Source organism: Schistocerca americana, chromosome X, assembly GCF_021461395.2.
Source record: "Schistocerca americana isolate TAMUIC-IGC-003095 chromosome X, iqSchAmer2.1, whole genome shotgun sequence".
Lineage (NCBI taxonomy): Eukaryota > Metazoa > Arthropoda > Insecta > Orthoptera > Acrididae > Schistocerca > Schistocerca americana.
In genome coordinates this window covers 872,414,827-872,437,424 of record NC_060130.1, presented here as the reverse complement: position 1 = coordinate 872,437,424, position 22,598 = coordinate 872,414,827, and positions in this window count along the sequence as shown.

The following is a 22,598-nucleotide window of genomic DNA, read 5'->3' as shown; positions in this document are numbered from 1 at the left end:
ATGTATTTTCTGCTGGTAAAAGCACTTGTCCTGTAGGCATGTTTTCACTGCATGACTGTCAATTTCGTCATCTTCAAAGTGTGTTCCCCGTAGAGATTCTTTAAGCGGCCCAAAGAGATGGAAGTCTGAGGGTGCCAGATCTGGAATGTAGAGTGGGTGAGGCAATGGCCTCCACGCCATTTGGCGATGTGTTCCCAGAGACAACTGTAGAGCCAATTGTCGAATTGTGGTGCGCCGATCGGCACGAATAATGGCATCTACACGATTCAGCATGTCTGGATCAGTGGCTGTGACAGGAGGTCCCGAGCATCACTGATCATGGAGCTTTGTTTCTGCATTTCCTGAGGCTGTAACTTTCTTTACCTATCGCCCAACTGTACTCCTATCAACTGCAGCATAGCCATACACTGCACACAAACGCTTATAGATGTTCAGCACGGTTTCTTTTTCTGCACGCAAAATTTCAATAACAGCACGCTGCTAGTAGCGTGAGTCGTATGTAGACGCCATTTTGACGCTGTACTACGGCTCCGCCATCTGCCAGAGCGCACGCGAGGCTCAGACAGCTCCCTACCCAATGCTCAACAGGGAAAGCACACTGAATAGGAGGGTGTCGAGGTCCATATGTATGACACTGATTAGACCTCTGATGACGTACGCAGCTCCCGTCTGGGGATATGCCGCTCCTACACGACTGCGCCGCCTGCAGATCATACAGAACAAGGTGCTACGAATCATTAGCAACGCTCCACGCTACACACGCACCGTGGAACTTCACCATGAATACCGCCTCGATACCCTCAAGGAAGTATTCAAAAAACACGCCACACGACTATACAGGAACTCGAGACACTCGAACAATCCTTTCATCCTCACTCTGGGAAACTACGATCACAACCATAGGTGGAAGCACAAGCGGCCAAAGACACTGCTAGCTAGGGCATAGCTACCTATGATAAACTAACATACGCAAAAAAGCGAGAAACGTCAGCAAGCCCCTGCATATCAGCAACACTGACTGGTTACTACCAGCTGCTATTAGAACCGACCAACAGGCCACAGCAAGGACACCGACTAGGTCACCCACAGACTCACAAACAATCCGCCAACATTACCTCACACTGTGCTTTCGATATATGACCTATCGGACACAAGATCGATAATAAACCAAACTGTTGCATGTTGCTGACGCTGAACGAGGACTACACCAGCACCCAGCGCCAGCCTCCGAGCAGTACAGCCGCACAACGTCTAGGTATCGACATGTATGATACCCACTACTAACAAAGCCTATCCTTGCACAACCTATCGCAGGCAGCAAGACAACCGCTACTGCTCTTACCACCCGACCTAACTATCGCATAGGTTTTTTTTCCCTTGGCTCTTGCCTTGGCACTTTTTTTCCCCTGCCCTTCAAACCGCTACCCTTCGTTCGATTTCGACCCAATCTATCTCCAGATGAGCGCGTATTAATGGTTAGCCTTAACCAGACGTACGCAAACATCGCAGTACCCACATCCTGCGACACCTCACTTTAGTGAAAACTAACCCTTATGCAGAGATTGCCGTAGACCTGCTGTGTTGGCCGTCATGCCGGTGTGGGCGTGGAGGGGCTCCACCTCTTAAAAAAATCTGCCAGAACAGTTCGAAGCTTCACCGGCGCACACAACAAACATCAAATGTGAAGCACCAACAAGGATGTTTCTCTATGTATATTAATAGATTTTTTTAAAAAAAATGTGGGGCATTGCTTATTGAACGACCTTCGTACTTTTCTGCACTATCAAATCGGTCATCTGTCTTGTTTAAGTCTGCAAAGTACGGATGAAGATTCAAAGGAAACAATAATGGACAAAATTACAGATTACGGGTTTCATTTTAGGGTAATATGTTGACAGGAGACTATCACAAATTTCTAACGAGAAGCGAGAAATAATGATGGCTGTGTTCTCAACGTCTTAAGGAACCAGAAAGGACACTTCTGAAAACATTGCACTTCAATGAAACCCATAGTGATGTTGCTCTCCTGAAATAAAAACTGTTGCATATCGCGGAACAGACTCTTGAAACAGTGTGTATGGCGTAATGGAGACGATGTTTCAGAGTCCCGATGATCACTCTCCCATCTCCAGTAGGATAATTAAAGTTTTAGTCTCTTTGTGGCTGGAAGTTGGCAGTGCTACTGTGTGCGTTTGGAGGCATAATTCGTTGAGCAAGAACAGCAGAGAACGTAAAAAGTCGCGGCAAACCCCTCGTTACCTTTCCTGCAGCTGCTGCCACTCGCATTTGCTTGCGACTACCGACATAAAAATGTAATTATCCACCGTAGAAGACGAAATGCGTCGCAGAGAAAACAAACTTATGAATGTAGGGAGAAATATTATATCGTTTACTCCTGCCTTTAGTGCCAATGGTTAAGGCCCTTCCACGAAGTAACGACTACGATTTCGTATAGGACAATACGAGAGACCACAATGGGGACAACGCTGAACATATGACTGAGTGGAAGTGAAGGAGCACGTCAATGCGAGAGTTTTTACTTCTCCTATCCAACTCTGTCCGTGTCCTGGTAATGTGGTAACTAGATGGGGCTATCATAAACTATTGACAAAGAATGAATCCGAGTTACGATCGCCAGGAGCTTAAGAACTGTGAGGGTTGTTGCTTTGAAGAATAGGCTATTATTTAAGGAGCTGTAGAGTATCAGGCTCCCCTGTTACGAGCCATGGCTGTTCGTTATAAGTTGCAGTAACAGGGTTTATGAGGATAACCAGCCACTACTCATATCTCGGCGCCTTCGCAGATGTAAAACGGTGAAGCTCCTGTAGAGTATTGTACAACAGAATCTTTTTTGAAGATTACGAATCGGAAACCTTATGAAACATCGCCTCAAGACTATTCTGACACACAGCGAATAACAAGATCAGATTCGCCGAGAGATCGTGCAGACTCAGACGTTATAGAATTAATTTTATTTCGCGACTGGTTTTGACCATACGTTAACCATCTTAATATAATAAAAAAAAAGTCGCATGACATGGCTAATGTTCCCGTGGGGTCGTTCAGCCAACGCATCAGAAAGAGTTTTACCCCGCCACACACAATAACCCGTTTACACACGGTGTGTGAGAGTTCTGTAAGTGTATATATTCAGCGTGATGACTTTAATGGTCTGGGACCCGATGTCAGCACACAGCATGCTCCTCTCGGGTAGTACCAAATAGTTCAAATGGTTTTAAGTATTATGGGACTTAACATCTGAGGTCATCAGTCCCCCAGAAATGGTTCAAATGGCTCTAAGCTCTATGAACTTAACATGTGAGGTCATCAGTCCCCTAGACTTAGAACTACTTAAACCTAACCAACCTAAGGACGTCACACACATCCATGCCCGAGGCAGGATTCGAACCTGCGACCGCAGCAGCAGCGCGGTTCCGGACTAAAGCACCTAGAAGCGCTCGGCCACAGCGGCCGGCCGAGTAGTACCAAGCGGACCGCGGGGATCAATGTCCCCACGGAACGCTCTGATCACCATTGACATTGTCACCCACACTCACTTCATGAGACACTGCGGCGACGTTTGAAGTTTAATCTGGGGCAGCGGCACAAAGTTGGTGATCGTGAACTTCACACCACGACCTTTCACCCCTTGCTGGCCAAACGCTGTTGATAAAAATTTCTTCCGCCGCCATGATCATCATGATTCGAAACGGTTACAACGCGCAGGCGTGCGTCGGCGACATCGGCTATGGAGACAGGTGCCATATGTAGGAACCATAAGCCATTTAGAAACGTCCTAACGTTAACGTATGCTTCTATACGTACAGTTTTTCTATGGATTACACAATTCCTTTTTTCTCTTCTAGACACAATCACAGAACAAACTTATAAACGTGTGGGTTGCGCCATTAAAACTAAATTCTCGGGTTGAGTCTAAAAGAAATAAAAATACCAGTCTAATACGTAACAAACACTTCTCTCCATAGAAAATCTGTAATTCTGCCAAAAACTGAATAATGGAACAAATGGTTTAAATGGCTCTGAGCACTATGGGACTTAACTTCTGAGGTCATCAGTCCCCTAAAACTTAGAACTACTTAAACCTAACTAACCTAGGGACCTCACACACATCCATGCCCGAGGCAGGATTCGAACCTGCAACCGTAGTGGTCGCGCGGTTCCAGACTGTAGCGCCTACAACCGCTCGGCCACTCCGGCCGGCAATGGAACAGTGGTATAGATTTTTATGAAGTGATAAATCTTGCAGTGTTCTGATAAAAAAAAAATACTGGTTAGAGACTGGCTGGTAAGTGGCGTCGATTGGCCTGTGTAGTGTCAAAACAGAAAACTTTTGACGCCTCTGTTGTGTCGATGAATGAGCAAAAGGCTTTCGATGTCTTGTGTACTGGTCACTAAAGTCAGGGCGAAAGCTTACAAGAAAATTTCGTCTTTATATACTTGGGACCTTCCATGGGCGTATTTATTGGCATGATTGAGTCCTACCGGTAAGACACTTCAGGTACCGGAAACATGTCTTTGAAGCTCCTAGACTATTGCATGCTGAGTTTTCAATCTTGTTAATGAATGGAGAAGCGGTTGGAACTCTGCGCTATCCGTAAGATAAAATGGTTCAAATGGCTCTGAGCACTATGGGACTCAACTGCTGAGGTCATTAGTCCCCTAGAACTTAGAACTAGTTAAACCTAACTAACCTAAGAACATCACAAACATCCATGCCCGAGGCAGGATTCGAACCTGCGACCGTAGCGGTTTCGCGGTTCCAGACTGCAGCGCCTTTAACCGCACGGCCACTTCGGCCGGCGTATAAGATAAATTAAAACCCTATAATCATCATTCCCGGATAAGGGAAAAACTCGGCGAATTTGGAATTCATTCATTCTGAATGTGCTACCCATAAGACAAATCAAAACTCTACGATCTTCATCCCCGGAATTGGCAAACCTTGGCGAATTTGGAATTCACTCGTTCTTGAATGAAGAAGTCTCTGCAGCAGTACATTTCGTAAGTGGCGGCTAAGTTGAAGATACATTGTGCGACTGTGTAAGATCCGAACAAGGTGGCGTATTATGGAGGAATGTCTACAGAGGTGTCTGGATTCACTTCTATAGACGTACAATGGATTATTACACTTCTAATTTGCGTTTACCTGTGTAAGTTACGAGAGTGTGCTGAGAAGGAATGACTTCGAATTTTTTATGTGGAAACTCTTAAAGCTTTTTGAATAAAACAAACGTTATTAAATTTTTACAACTTCATTCATCATGTCTACATATTTATTTCTCATCTTAGTCATCCTAGCGACTAACACATTTCTCCCAACGAGAGACAGGTTTTTGATATCGTCTCTGTCGAAAGTATGTTTTTTTTTTATTGCAGATGTCGTAGCGCTCGTGTGTGGTCTGTCATTATGTTGCTGAAGGAGAGGGTGGCCTATGTGCGGACGAACGCTTCGAATTCGTGCTTTCAATTTTTGAGGGTCTCGCAATACTTACCATGTCACATACCAAATGCGCCACATGTTGGACACCCCAGAACACTGTGAGCATGATTCTGCCTGCTGATGACATGGTCTTGAATTTTTTTTTTTTTTTTGGTGTCGATGATCCTTTGTGGTAGATCTCCACTGACTCGTATTTTCAATACGAAAGCGGTGAATCCAGCGTTCATTACCAGTCACACTGGTGTTAAGGAACCCTTCACCCTCACGCTGAAAACGCAGAATAGGTTGTTGGCAGATGAGCTTCTGTTTCATATCAGGAGTGAACATTCGACGCACCCATCGTGCACACACTTTTCTGTATTGCAGTTGCGCACTGATGGCAAGTACATGTTCTCGTGATATGTCACATGAGAGCTGCGTCTGTGTTAATCGACGATTTTCTCTGATGAGTTCACCAACCCGATTCCGATGTGTCTCATCGGGTGTCGTATGCGGTCGTACACTTCGATGTGTCACATATGTTGAGGTTAGTACCACCTTTTACAACATTATGTGCACGAACAAAACGACGTCGCACATTACTGATATCGATACAATCATCACAGCACACAGCTTTCATTCTTCTATGGATTTCAATTGGAGGCAAGTTTTATGCGCTTATAAACTCGATTACAGCACGCTGCTTCTCGCGCACTGACATAGTTCCATTAGTTGCAGTACACTCCACCATGTTAAACGGAATATTTCGGAGCCATCTGGCGCCAGAGGTTACAACTTGCGCGAACGAAGCGGGAAAGTCGACGGGATAATATGCATGACATGTAATATCTCAACCGATGTTGACAACAGAATAAAAAGTTCGGAGTCGTTACTTTCCAGCAAGTCCTCTTACAACATCTTGTGTAACATTCCGCTTCTCTTGCTAACAGCGAGGAATACTGAAAGTGCGCCCATGGTGCTATTCGAGCGCTGCTGGCTTTTCTAACGCACGCGATCTCGCTACGCGGCATATAGCACCACTGTCCACGATAGAACTCTTAATCACCCCATCCGGATCTGCTCTCTTCTCTACTACATTGGAGACACAGTTTTTGATAAGAGTAGTCAGCCTCCCCTTAACTCACATGACAAGGTAAAAAGAGTCAGAAATTAGACGCTACATCACTACCCTACATCAATCCGATTGCAGGCAGACAAATTCAAGACTCAACCGGAGAACTGGAAACATAAAATGCTAACAATTGCAGCTTACTATGTAACTGCTTCTTTCCAACTTCCTCTGCAATGTTAGCAGTGTAAAACGTTCAAAACCATGAAAGTCACACCAAATCAAACACTCCAGTTTCCACGAAACAATACGGTTTATTATCTTTATATAAGCTGGAACTACTTCAGCTTTTAATAACTGAAAACTACTTGCGGATATTGCAGGAATATACAGGGCTATTACAAATGATTGAAGCATTTCATAAATTCACTGTAGCTCCATTCATTGACATATGGTCACGACACACTACAGATACGTAGAAAAACTCATAAAGTTTTGTTCGGCTGAAGCCGCACTTCAGGTTTCTGCCGCCAGAGCGCTCGAGAGCGCAGTGACACAAAATGGCGACAGGAGCCGAGAAAGCGTATGTCGTACTTGAAATGCACTCACATCAGTCAGTCATAACAGTGCAACGACACTTCAGGACGAAGTTCAACAAAGATCCACCAACTGCTAACTCCATTCGGCAATGGTATGCGCAGTTTAAAGCTTCTGGATGCCTCTGTAAGGGGAAATCAACGGGTCGGCCTGCAGTGAGCGAAGAAACGGTTGAACGCGTGCGGGCAAGTTTCACGCGTAGCCCGCGGAAGTCGACGAATAAAGCAAGCAGGGAGCTAAACGTACCACAGCCGACGGTTTGGAAAATCTTACGGAAAAGGCTAAAGCAGAAGCCTTACCGTTTACAGTTGCTACAAGCCCTGACACCTGATCACAAAGTCAAACGCTTTGAATTTTCGGCGCGGTTGCAACAGCTCATGGAAGAGGATGCGTTCAGTGCGAAACTTGTTTTCAGTGATGAAGCAACATTTTTTCTTAATGGTGAAGTGAACAGACACAATGTGCGAATCTGGGCGGTAGAGAATCCTCACGCATTCGTGTAGCAAATTCGCAATTCACCAAAAGTTAACGTGTTTTGTGCAATCTCACGGTTTAAAGTTTACGGCCCCTTTTTCTTCTGCGAAAAAAACGTTACAGGACACGTGTATCTGGACATGCTGGAAAATTGGCTCATGCCACAACTGGAGACCGACAGCGCCGACTTCATCTTTCAGCAGGATGGTGCTCCACCGCACTTCCATCATGATGTTCGGCATTTCTTAAACAGGAGATTGGAAAACCGATGGATCGGTCGTGGTGGAGATCGTGATCAGCAATTCATGTCATGGCCTCCACGCTCTCCCGACTTAACCCCATGCGATTTCTTTCTGTGGGGTTATGTGAAAGATTCAGTGTTTAAACCTCCTCTACCAAGAAACGTGCCAGAACTGCGAGCTCGCATCAACGATGCTTTCGAACTCATTGATGGGGACATGCTGCGCCGGGTGTGGGAGGAACTTGATTATCGGCTTGATGTCTGTCGAATCACTAAAGGGGCACATATCGAACATTTGTGAATGCCTAAAAAAACTTTTTGAGTTTTTGTATGTGTGTACAAAGCGTTGTGAAAATATCTCAAATAATAAAGTTATTGTAGAGCTGTGAAATCGCTTCAATCATTTGTAATAACCCTGTACGTATGCATCCCAACAGAGGTCGCATGAAACAACCCACTCAGGTTATCTGTCAAATTACAAACTTGAAGGGGTCGAAATACGAGGGCATGCTGAAAAGTAATGCCTCCTATTTTTTAAGTGAAAACTCTTAATGCTTTTTAATTAAAAAACGTTATTAACATTCTAAATCTTTATTATACATGCCTACATATTTGCAGCAGTCTGCCGCTAGAGGGCACGGAATTGTAGCGGTTAATATGTACAACAAATGCCTGAACTGTGTTATAATAGATGGCAAGAAAGCTTGCTCTCAGGGTCAACAGCAGATATATGGAAATCATAGGATATGCAGGCGGTATGATGATTTGGGAAGCAAATGAGCAGAAATTGGAAGAACAGCCAAATACCTGGAAACGAGTAATTAAAGAAGCAGTCATGGAAATAAGCTTAACAAAAAGTGAAATATTGAAAATCAGCAGGAAAAATTGAGGACGTAAGTTTGAAGTAGATGCTTTCAAGTCTTTAGGAAGTAAATTAAAATTAATCAAGAAAGGTAACGTCAAGGACGAAATTTCGGGGAGAATTGAAAAATGTTCAAAATTTTATTATGGTGTATCGGACAGAATTAGAAATTGGAAAATACCTGCCCAATTGAGTATCTCTATGCAGAGGCTGCCGAACTACCACTGTCATACCGTCGAGATGTTCTCCTCAGCAGATACGCATGCCGTTTGTCTGCCATGTCCGGCCACCTATCCTAAGCCTCCGTTTTCGACGACACCCTTGGCCGCCAGTATGGGCCGCGTCTTTCTTCTCTGTTAACTCCCGGAGTTGGCTTTCGGCTTTTGCTCCGGCAGCTTAACTTCACGCCACCTGTCACGTTCCAGATAGGTGTCAACCCTTCGCAACCTTGGCTTCATGAGGCGGCCCGTGTTAATCTTGGACTTCATTAGCTTCCTAAGGAAACTACCCCGGATTCGACCTATCGCTGTGAGTTTCCAGTCTCGTATTGGTCGTCGAAAGAAAGACTGTCGGTATGCTTCTATGTGGGCTCTAATCTCTCTGATTTTATCCTCATGGTCTCTTCGCGAGATATACGTAGGAGGGAGCAATATACTGCTTGATTCCTCGGTGAAGGTACGTTCTCGAAACTTCAAGAAAAGCCCGTACCGAGCTGCTGAGCGTCTCTCTTGCAGAGTCTTCCACTGGAGTTTATCTAGCATCTCCGTAACGCTTTCGCGATTACTAAATGATCCGGTAACAAAGCGCGCTGCTCTCCGTTGGATCTTCTCTATCTCTTCTATCAACTCGATCTGGTACGGATCCCACACCAGTGAGCAGTATTCAAGTAGTGGGCGAACGAGTGTGCTGTAACCTTCTTCCTTTGTTTTCGGACTGCATTTCCTTAGGATTCTTCCAATGAATCTCAGTCTGGCATGTGCTTTACCGACGATTAATTTTATATGGTCATTCCATTTTAAATCAAAAATGTTCAAATGTGTGTGAAATCTTATGGGACTTAACTGCTAAGGTCATCAGTCCCTAAGCTTACACACTACTTAACCTAAATTATCCTAAGGACAAACACACACACCCATGCCCGAGGGAGGACTCGAACATCCGCCGGGATCAGCAGCACAGTCCATGACTGCAGCGCCTGAGACCCCTCGGCTAATCCCGCGCGGCATTTTTTAAATCACTCCTAATGCCTACTCCCAGATAATTTATGGAATTAACTGCTTCCAGTTGCTGACCAGCTATATTGTAGCTAAATGATAAAGGATCTTTGTTTCTGTGTATTCGCTGCACATTACACTTGTCTTCATTGAGATTCAATTGCCATTCCCTGCACCATCCGTCAATTCGTTGCAGATCCTCCTGCATTTCAGTACAATTTTCCATTGTTACAACCTCTCGACATACTACAGCATCATCCGCATAAAGCCTCAGTGAACTTCCGATGTTATCCACAAGGTCATTTACATAAATTGTGAATAGCAATGGTCCTACGACACTCCCCTGCGGCATACCTGAAATTACTCTTACTTCGGAAGACTTCTCTCCATTGAGAATGACATGCTGTCGGTTCTAAGACTGATTGTGGTGTCGGGTGTGCCTTCGTCACCGGCACCGACCATTTTCCATATCGGCTTTCGGAACGCTGCTCAATATTTACAGCAGAGCTCTTCCTACTATATCAGGCCACGCAGTATACCCGGCGACAAAGGGTTTTTAGTTGTGTTGTATGCTCCGATTCTCTGAGTGCCCTTCTAAGCCTCTGTGCGCTGCACACAGGCCATCTTTTAGTACAACTGATCAAAGAGAGCTTCCACTTGCTAACTGTTGAGGGAGCCGCTGTGATATTTATGTGGGCTCCTGGCCACGTTCGTCTGACGGGAAACGAAGCTGCTGACGCTGCTGCCAAGGCTGCAGTCTTCTACTTCGGCCCGCTAGCTCTTCCATTCCGCCGGCCGCTGTGGCCGAGCGGTTCTAGGCGCTTCAGTCCGGAACCGCGCTGCTGTTACGGTCGCAGGTTCGATTCCTGCCTCGGGCATGGATGTGTGTGATGTCCTTAGGTTAGTTAGGTTTAAGTAGTTCTAAGTGTAGGGGACTGATGACCTCAGATGTTGAAGTCCCGTAGTGCTTAGAGCCATCTTCCATTCCTTCAGATGATCTGCGTGTTGTCGTCTGTCGGCAGGTGGTGTCACTTTGGTATCACCACTGGCCTTCTCTTCATGGGAACAAGTTCCGGGGAATTAAACCTCTCCCAGCGGCTTCGCCGACCATCTCTCGGTCCTCTCGCTGCAAGGAGATCTTTTTAGCGAGGTTGCGTTTTGGACACTGACGCTTTAGCCATCGTCATTTGTTAGGTGGTGATCCACCACCACTACGTGTTCATTCTCGTCAACTTTTGGACGTTCGCCATTTCCTCAACGAATGCCCTTTTATTAACCACTTACGTTCCATGTGGTCAGAGGCTTTCCCGGCGTATGTGTTGATTCCAGGGCTCTCGGGTGTCCAGCCGGATGCGATCGTTGAAGTTGGACTTTAACGATCATATCCAGCTGGACACCCGAGAGCCCTGGAAACTTACGTTCTAGTGTATGTTTGCCGTCTCAGTTATCGGCCGTTGTAGCGAACGATGTGCGGGACGTCGACCGCGTTTACATTTTATTCGTCTTACAATATGGCAAAGGACATTCAACTTTTACTTCGGGAGCTCTGCCGTCTGTACGGTGTATTTTGTGGACCTTTCTCCAAGTGGAAGTCCTTGTTCTTAGCTCTCTTTCTTTCCATCGGCTGCGCTTAGCGAGTAGTCGCTTTTAACTTCAGTGTTCTAAGGTTATGACATGGGCGCTTATGACTTCAGTTGCTTTTGCGCCCGGAAACAAAGAAAAAGAAATGTTGCACAGATCATATTATCTGCCAATTATGACCTATTAATGAAAATGTTGGGCCTGGACAAAGAAATATCTGAGCCGAATACAAGGTAAAGAGATGCTCTTTGCAGCCTGGTTAAGATGAAAAGGGACAGGATAAGGAATGAGACAATAAGAAACACCCTTACGATCAATCCCCTAAAATAAACTGTGGAGCAAAATAGGCTTAAATTATTTGGCCACATTAAAAGAATGGGACAAGAAAGACTTCCAAATAGAGCCCTAGAATGGACAGAGCCTGGAAGAAGACCAATCGGAAGACTACAGACAAGATGGAGAGAGCAGGCAAAGGATGATGTGGACCGAAGAGGACTGCAGTGGTTGGAGATGTTGAATGACACACTGTGGGAGAGAAGAAAAGCTTAGAAGACGTAAGCAGAAACGTTTCGGGAAGGAGAGGAAGATGAAGAGAACTTGACGTTGTGTAACGCAACTATGTCGCTGCGTGAGAAACAGCGTTCTGAACTAGAGTTTCGAGTTCGGAGATTTTGTTGGCACATGGACCACCCTCTTCTTCAGCATGGCGATGGCAGACCACAGACGAGCGCTGCGACATTTGCAGTAATCCGACGCCTTGGCTTCACTGCCATCGATCATCCTGCATACAGTCCCGACTTGGCCACATTCGATTTTCATCTATTTCCAAAACTTAAAGAACACCTTCGGGTACTTCATTTTGATAGTGATGAAGCCTTGCAAGCAGAGGTCAGGTTGTAGTTCCGTCACTGAAGTGAAACATTCTACAGTGACGGTATCAGAAAACTGGTCACTCGTTGGGAGAAACGTGTTCGTCACTAGGGTGACTATGTTGAGAAATAAATGTGGAGACATGCAGAATGATGTTGCAGTATGTTAATAATGTTTGTTTTGTTTAAAAAGCTTTAAGTGTTTTCACATCAAAATTCGGAGTCATCACGTTTCAGCATACCATTCTATACGTCATCAGCCTGTACTCAATTTAACTTTGTCAGAATACGTGCGAGCTCTTGACACTCGTCACCATATCTGCATAGCATATTTTAATGTATTTATTAGTTGACCACTACGCACGATGGAAACACCATCGCAGTGAAACATCAGCTTAAAGTACACCTGCTTATATTTATTGGATAAGGGTGAAGTAACCATAGGAGAAGTAGTAGGAAATTGTGCTCACAAAAGTAAGTCGAGTTTACAACTACAAAAACGTATATCCCGTATTTAAAATCACAAACCTGATGTATTACTGAAATGTCACTCTTAAAAAACTGAATACTAAGAGGAGCTTTGACTGAAATTATTCGGAAGACTGGCAGAAGAAAAAATATTTCCTCATCTGGCCAGTGTATGATTTTAAATTAACAAAAGAAATACAGTTACAATGAACTCTGGATTCTAAACCCACAAATGAATAAGTTAAATGCGGGCTGTTCGGAATGTGGACAGAAATGTAAATAACACCTCACGCTATTTGCGCTTCTGCAAAAGTGAAACTTGCGTTTCCAAACACTAGAGAGAGGATGCCAATCAGGATGATACGGGAACCAGGAAGCGATGATATAAAAATTATATTTTCTACGTTCTGAGCTGGACAAACTGGCCGGCCGCGGTGGCCGAACGGTTCTAGGCGCTTCAGTCCGGAACCGCGCGGCTGCTACGGTCGCAAGTTCGAATCCTGCCTCGGGCGTGGATGTGTGTGATGTCCTTAGGTTAGTTAGCTTTAAGTAGTTCTAAGTTCTAGGGGACTGATGACCTCAGATGTTAAGTCCCATAGTGCTCAGAGCCATTTTTTTCTGGACAAACTGCTCAAATTTCCTATAGAGAGGCTACAGAATGCATTTTCCCAGGGTAACAAAACGTGAATGTGTCTTGTTGTTTGAAACTGATGTGAAAGCTGCGAAGATTTCTGATTTCACTGTCAGGATGTGCAAATACGGATATTTCTCTTTATCAGGTTGGTACCGCGTCTGGGCAGTCCTTCTCTGTTGGTGAGCATTGCACATGGAATATCTAGTAGTAGGGGCAACAAAGTGAAAGGGTTGTCAGATTTATGTAGAGATGGTTAAGAATTTTCTTACGTAGCAAGAGAAGCAAAAATCAGTGTTGTTTCTGAATAGACACTTGCCACATCTTAAGTTTGCAGTAGAAGGCTTACGCGCTCCTGGGCTACCTATAGGGATTTGCACCAAGAACTTCTTTAGAATTCGGGAAACGGACCTCCCCACTTGCCTCCCAAGTGGTTGTACCAAGCGAGGTGCTCCAGTGATCAGTACACTTGACTCACAATCGTGAGAACAACGGTTCAAATCCACGTCTAACCAACCAGATTTAGGTTTTCAATGATTTCTCTAAATCGCTCAAGGCAAATGCCGGGGCGATTCCTTTGAAAATGCACGGCCTATTGCCTTCCCCATCCTTGAAACATTCCGAAGCAAGGAAGATTAGAGTCCAATGTCCCGTCAACAGTGCGGTCGTTAGAGACAGAGCACAAGCTCTTGATTACGAAATAATGGGAAATAAAATCTCCGGGCTCTCGCCGGGAGAACCAGCCCGGCATTTGGCTGAAGCATTTTTAGGATAATAGCGGAAAACCGGAGTCTGGATGTCCGGGTGCGGAATTGAACCGTAGTCCCACCTCGCTCGGTTTGAAATATTCTGAGTTTGTGCTCCGTCTATAATGACCTCGATGTCGACGGGAAGCGAAATTCTAATCTATCTTCGTTGCTTCCTTCTTCCAAGTGGCTGCCTAATCCTGTCCTGAGTCTTTGTGAAAGCTTTATTGCCGAAACTGGACAGTAAGCTAAAAGTGCACCGGAATTCGCTCCCTTTAGGTGAGCATAGCAAAGGTTTCTATTGCTCGCTTTTGTTTACGTATTAAATGTAGCTGAACTGATGCCGAATCGTGAGGCGATATGTACCAGTCGCGTTACAAAACTAGCGAAGTCTGTTTCTTCGAGTCGCACTTCATCCCCTTACAACTCCCTGGTCCGTCTGAAAAATGTTGAGAAATACCTCCAGTTTGGTCTACATAACTGTATTCTCGACTTCGAAAGTCACAGCTGCTGATTAGCTAGCCACCCTCTACGAGGTTCATCGACTAGTTGCCCGATTTCATGACTTATAGCCAACTCTCCAAATTCGATAAATATCTAAACCCTTTAGACAATTAGCGCCATGCCTGTAGAATGATTAACTTGTTTCTCACCTACGGGAATTCTCATTGGCTCAGTCTCCTCTATAGCGAGTGACCACATACACGCTTGTCGGTGCACCAGACGAACGGTCTTAAGCGCTTTTCGCGTTAAGATTTACGAACAGGTCTAGCAGTACGTGTTACCTTGCAAGAGAAACCTTACATCTAAGGACCATCCGATGTTATTATAAGAGTGAGTATCGATGGCAAAGGTCTCGGTAAATTTACGATATTGGAAGAAATATCAAAATATCCGTATAGGAAGTGTCAAATGTTTTTGGGGAAAACAATAATAATTTTCACTACTAGTTTAATAGGAAATAAAATTTATGCTTTATCTATGTAACATACAGGAAATGGAAATGCAGTAGTAATAATTACATGCCATGTTCATAATAACGATAATGCTTTTGAAATAAGATTCCAGAGCGGAAACCTGGTAGGAATTTTCAGTCATTTTTCTGTACATAATGCGCTGGAATTATAATGAAAATCAGTTTTCATTGCTTTTTTCCGCATTGCTATGTCATATCTTCTAGTACTAGTACATCATATAGTTCACTAAAATTCAGAGTGCTGTTTTCCTTCCGTGACTGTATCGGGTAATTTCGATTTATAACAAAGCACATGTATTACAAGGGGTAATTATGGTTACGTTTTCTTTATTCGCCAACACAATATGTTCTTAATAGTTTGCATTCGTTTGACAAATTCCTGAGTTCTGTTCTCCAGTCTGGAGCCTTTTCCGGGAAGGACGAATAGAGGTGATGTTGAAAATCAAAAGAAGAGCAGCGCTTGTCGTCTCCGTTTCGTTCAGTAAATACGATTGTTTTACGGAGATATTCATTATACTACTTTGGAAGGTGGTAAGAATACAAGAGAGGCGATGTGCATCACGGAGTGGTTCCATGTTATAATTCTGTGAGAGTACGTTCCAAGAAATGGCAACGAATACGTTTTAGGCTACCATTCTTCCGTACTCCATTAACAGTTCGAGCAGGAAGTAGCGAAACTGATGGTGGTCTACAGAGTATCGTCCACCATACACCGTAAGGTGGCTGGCAGATTACAAACACAGGTGAAGGTCTAAAATGTGTTTCAGTCCACTCACTGGTTGGTAGCAGGCTACTTGCTATAAGTACGAGTAGAAAATATTATCCCTTCTCTTGCCTCACCACATTTAAATACAACACTCAGACATTCAACGACTTCCACAATCATTGTCGTCAGGAGCAGCTGATGATATGTCAGCTTATATTCCTCCAACGTATGTCATTCTGACCTCGTGGAGGGAGTTCCCGTTCTATTCGTAGCAAAGATTATATCGATATAAACAACTCAGCATATCCTAGTTAACGCCTCAGTATACAACGGTGGTTTCGAAGCACTTCTGAGGGCTACAAATCCGCCAGGCTTAAGTTCTTGATACACGCTTTTATTTCACCTACTGAATCCCAATATGTAGGTGGGTGAGACAAACTTCACGATCCAGTGCATATGCTTATTCTTGCGAAACACGCGCGTAGTTGTGAGAAGTAGATAGGCACAAGAGCGCACCGATAATTTTGCGAGGAGCTCCTGAAGCCCACTTGTGTAGGCAGTCGGTATGGCCTACACGCGGCACGGCTCTCTAGCTGAGCAATTAGCGTGCTCATAAAGCACCGCAGCTGCCTACCTAACAGCTAGAAAGAGGAAGCCGTGACCTCAGCGAGCAAACGGAAAACCAAAAGAACGAGCACCCTTCTAGCTACACGAGGAGATCCTGGAACATCTGCCAGCATCCACGCTGCTCCACATTAAACGACGTGCAAAATACGTCATTATAACGTGAACAGCGTCGCCTTTCCTGCAAAATTTCCCAGTTAGTTACCTGAGGATTTCTGTTACTCTTCCGTATGGAGCATACCGACGTATTACGATACCAGCAGCACGCATCTGATTCTGCTCTATGACTGTTGTCACGCATACTTGATGCTTACTGCAAATCCTGTAGCATCACTCTAGACGTGGTCACAATTAACAATCGTATACAATCGCTCGCTCGACGAGAGATCCTTACCCAAAGAGTGGAAAGTTGCACATGTTACACCAATATTCAAGAAAAGCAATTGGAGTAATCCACTAAATTACAGGTCCATGTCATTAACGCCGATATGCAGCATGATTTTGGAACATACATTATGTTCGAACATTATGAATTCCCTAAGAGAACGGCCAATTGACATACAGTCAAAAAGGATATAGAAAACATCGTTCTAGTGGAACGCGGGCCGCTATGGCCGAGCGGTTCTAGGCGCTTCAGTCTGGAACCGCGCGACCCCTACGGTCGCAGGTTCGAATCCTGCCTCGGGCATGGATGTGTGTGATGTCTTTAGGTTGTTAGGTTTAAGTAGTTCTAAGTTCTAGGGGACTGATGACCTCAGATGTTAAGTCTCATAGTGCTCAGAGCCATTTGAACCATTTTTCTAGTGAAACACAACTAGCTCTTTACTCACACCAGGTGTTGAGTGCTATTGACAAGTGGTTTCAAATTGAGTCCGTATTTCTAGAGTTCCAGAAGGCTTTTGACACTGTACCCTCGCAAGCGGCTTGGAATCAAATTGAGTGCTTATGGAATATACTAATTATAAACATTTGGAAGACGACATACTAGTAATCTTAAAGTATCTATTTGGCTCTATTCGAAGACACGTTACCAAAACCAGCCCTGAATTAATTCCAAAGTAATTAACAGTTTTGTCAAAAATATTGTTTACATAATGATATTTGTTAATTTCATGATTTAAACAAATAATTCTGCCGAACTCTTGTAGTAGAAGAAACTGTTAAAAAGACGGAATGTTTCCATGTATTTAGTTAATTTAATGAGTTAAGTTTTAATCGTAATTTCTGTAAATTTAGCTTTAAACAATGTGTAGTTTCAGCACCTATTATTGTGATGATATATAAGGTCCCAATTTTTGGTCAAGAGAGAATCAGTCCACGGCCGAGTTTCAGACGAGTAAACTGTGCTGCTTAGAACAACAACAATGTTTCAATTGAACTGTGAAATAAGTGTTAAAAAATTAGCCCGTGTGTAAAAACCAATGACAGTGACTTCTCCATACGTATCTGATTATTCTCCAAGAATGTGTTCGGATGCAGACTGAGTTGGCATCCCTTCGCTCCCAGCTTCAGGCAGTGTTGGCTTCGGTCACACAGCTTGAGGCTGTTGCCAATGGGCATCACTGTGGGGGTCCGGATGGGGGTTTGTCGGGGACGGCCAGCTCGTCCCACGCATCCCCTGATCGGACTACGACTGTGGTTGCCCGGGATACTGCCCGCATTGAGGCTGATCCCTCACCTGTGGTAGAGTGGGAGGTCGTTTCAAGGTGTGGCAGGGGGCGAAAGACATTCCGGAGGGCTGAACGGAAAGCCTCTCCAGTTTGTCTGACGAACTGGTTTCAGGCTCTGTCTCAGGCTGATACTGATCTTCGGCCTGACATGGCTGCTTGTCCTGTTCCAGAGGTTGCCCCTCAGTCTGCAAGATCCGGGCAGTTGCAGAGGGTGGGCTTACTGGTAGTTGGGAGCTCCAACGTCAGGCGCGTAATGGGGCCCCTTAGGGAAATGGCAGCAAGAGAGGGGAAGAAAACCAATGTGCACTCCGTGTGCATACCGGGGGGAGTCATTCCAGATGTGGAAAGGGTCCTTCCGGATGCCATGAAGGGTACAGGGTGCACCCATCTGCAGGTGGTCGCTCATGTCGGCACCAATGATGTGTGTCGCTATGGATCGGAGGAAATCCTCTCTGGCTTCCGGCGGCTATCTGATTTGGTGAAGACTGCCAGTCTCGCTAGCGGGATGAAAGCAGAGCTCACCATCTGCAGCATCGTCGACAGGACTGACTGCGGACCTTTGGTACAGAGCCGAGTGGAGGGTCTGAATCAGAGGCTGAGACGGTTCTGCGACCATGTGGGCTGCAGATTCCTCGACTTGCGCCATAGGGTGGTGGGGTTTCGGGTTCCGCTGGATAGGTCAGGAGTCCACTACACGCAACAAGCGGCTACACGGGTAGCAGGGGCTGTGTGGCGTGGGCTGAGCGGTTTTTTAGGTTAGATGGCCTTGGGCAAGTACAGAAAGGGCAACAGCCTCAACGGGTGCGGGGCAAAGTCAGGACATGCGGGGACCAAGCAACAATCGGTATTGTAATTGTCAACTGTCGAAGCTGCGTTGGTAAAGTACCGGAACTTCAAGCGCTGATAGAAAGCACCGAAGCTGAAATCGTTATAGGTACAGAAAGTTGGCTTAAGCCAGAGATAAATTCTGCCGAAATTTTTACAAAGGTACAGACGGTGTTTAGAAAGGATAGATTGCATGCAACCGGTGGTGGAGTGTTCGTCGCTGTTAGTAGTAGTTTATCCTGTAGTGAAGTAGAAGTGGATAGTTCCTGTGAATTATTATGGGTGGAGGTTACACTAAACAACCGAACTAGGTTAATAATTGGCTCCTTTTACCGACCTCCCGACTCAGCAGCATTAGTGGCAGAACAACTGAGAGAAAATTTGGAATACATTTCACATAAATTTTCTCAGCATGTTATAGTCTTAGGTGGAGATTTCAATTTACCAGATATAGACTGGGACACTCAGATGTTTAGGACGGGTGGTAGGGACAGAGCATCGAGTGACATTATACTGAGTGCACTATCCGAAAATTACCTCAAGCAATTAAACAGAGAACCGACTCGTGGAGATAACATCTTGGACCTACTGATAACAAACAGACCCGAACTTTTCGACTCTGTATGTACAGAACAGGGAATCAGTGATCATAAGACCGTTGCAGCATCCCTCAATATGGAAGTTAATAGGAATATAAAAAAAGGGAGGAAGGTTTATCTGTTTAGCAAGAGTAATAGAAGGCAGATTTCAGACTACCTAACAGATCAAAACGAAAATTTCTGTTCCGACACTGACAATGTTGAGTGTTTATGGAGAAAGTTCAAGGCAATCGTAAAATGCGTTTTAGACAGGTACGTGCCGAGTAAAACTGTGAGGGACGGGAAAAACCCACCGTGGTACAACAACAAAGTTAGGAAACTACTGCGAAAGCAAAGAGAGCTCCACTCCAAGTTTAAACGCAGCCAAAACCTCTCAGACAAACAGAAGCTAAACGATGTCAAAGTTAGCGTAAGGAGGGCTATGCGTGAAGCGTTCATTGAATTCGAAAGTAAAATTCTATGTACCGACTTGACAGAAAATCCTAGGAAGTTCTGGTCTTACGTTAAATCAGTAAGTGGCTCGAAACAGCATATGCAGACACTACGGGATGATGATGGCATTGAAACAGAGGATGACACGCGTAAAGCTGAAATACTAAACACCTTTTTCCAAAGCTGTTTCACAGAGGAAGACCGCACTGCAGTTCCTTCTCTAAATCCTCGCACAAACGAAAAAATGGCTGACATCGAAATAAGTGTCCAAGGAATAGAAAAGCAACTGGAATCACTCAATAGAGGAAAGTCCACTGGACCTGACGGGATACCAATTCGATTCTACACAGAGTACGCGAAAGAACTTGCCCCCCTTCTAACAGCCGTGTACCGCAAGTCTCTAGAGGAACGGAGGGTTCCAAATGATTGGAAAAGAGCACAGATAGTCCCAGTCTTCAAGAATGGTCGTCGAGCAGATGCGCAAAACTATAGACCTATATCTCTTACGTCGATCTCTTGTAGAATTTTAGAACATGTTTTTTGCTCGCGTATCATGTCATTTCTGGAAACCCAGAATCTACTATGTAGGAATCAACATGGATTCCGGAAACAGCGATCGTGTGAGACCCAACTCGCCTTATTTGTTCATGAGACCCAGAAAATATTAGATACAGGCTCCCAGGTAGATGCTATTTTTCTTGACTTCCGGAAGGCGTTCGATACAGTTCCGCACTGTCGCCTGATAAACAAAGTAAGAGCCTACGGAATATCAGACCAGCTGTGTGGCTGGATTGAAGAGTTTTTAGCAAACAGAACACAGCATGTTGTTATCAATGGAGAGACGTCTACAGACGTTAAAGTAACCTCTGGCGTGCCACAGGGGAGTGTTATGGGACCATTGCTTTTCACAATATATATAAATGACTTAGTAGATAGTGTCGGAAGTTCCATGCGGCTTTTCGCGGATGATGCTGTAGTATACAGAGAAGTTGCAGCATTAGAAAATTGTAGCGAAATGCAGGAAGATCTGCAGCGGATAGGCACTTGGTGCAGGGAGTGGCAACTGACCCTTAACATAGACAAATGTAATGTATTGCGAATACATAGAAAGAAGGATCCTTTATTGTATGATTATATGATAGCGGAACAAACACTGGTAGCAGTTACTTCTGTGAAATATCTGGGAGTATGCGTGCGGAACGATTTGAAGTGGAATGATCATATAAAATTAATTGTTGGTAAGGCGGGTACCAGGTTGAGATTCATTGGGAGAGTGCTTAGAAAATGTAGTCCATCAACAAAGGAGGTGGCTTACAAAACACTCGTTCGACCTATACTTGAGTATTGCTCATCAGTGTGGGATCCGTACCAGGTCGGGTTGACGGAAGAGATTGAGAAGATCCAAAGAAGAGCGGCGCGTTTCGTTACCGGGTTATTTGGTAACCGTGATAGCGTTACGGAGATGTTTAATAAACTCAAGTGGCAGACTCTGCAAGAGAGGCGCTCTGCATCGCGGTGTAACTTGCTCGCCAGGTTTCGAGAGGGTGCGTTTCTGGATGAGGTATCGAATATATTGCTTCCCCCTACTTATACCTCCCGAGGAGATCACGAATGTAAAATTAGAGAGATTAGAGCGCGCACGGAGGCTTTCAGACAGTCGTTCTTCCCGCGAACCATACGCGACTGGAACAGGAAAGGGAGGTAATGACAGTGGCACGTAAAGTGCCCTCCGCCACACACCGTTGGGTGGCTTGCGGAGTATCAATGTAGATGTAGATGTAGAAGAACTGTGGACTTTGTGGTTATGTTTTTACTGCTCGTAGATGTTCAACAGTAAACTATTGTAGCAGTATGTGGAGTTTCGCCTGCAAACTATTACTGAGGCTTATCGCAAGTTAAACAATAGTGCACTGGCCATATAACCGTGTATTATTGGGGGGAGGGGGGGGGGGGGGACGTTGTGAACAGTGAGATTAAAGTGCTATGAAACACAACTGTGCACCTGTCGGCTACCTTATTTGCAGTAGTCAGTGTCGGAATCTACAAACCCGAATTTTCAATCAGTACGTCAACACTGAGGACAATCATCAAAGTGCAGGAGGAACCGCGACGATGTCACGTAAGTAATAAATATTGCATGTTTATACCACAGAGAAAATAGTCACCAGATACTGGTTTGGGGAACTAATATTTATACGTTTTGCACATGCCAAATATGTTGGTAAAAAGTTGTTTTTTATGTGATAAATGTACAATTACCAAAGGTTTTCTTGTAACATGTCATCTGCAAGCAAACAAAACGATTTGTATTTTCTGGTTCTCGTCTATTACATTGAGAATCGTGTTACTTATCTTGTTACTTGAGAGTTTTGATTCTTTGTCCTTTTTTCCCGCTATTTTCGACGTGTTAGGACACTCATTTTATCTATAACGGAAGCTATGATGAATTCACACACATTTTACTTATTTTGTCACAAAACCGTAGGTTTCAGTCGTCATCTATGGTGTTATGGCGGCTGTCTGCAGTTCATTTGTTTCGTTGTCTGGGTCTTGTGTGCTGTCCTTAGAACTACT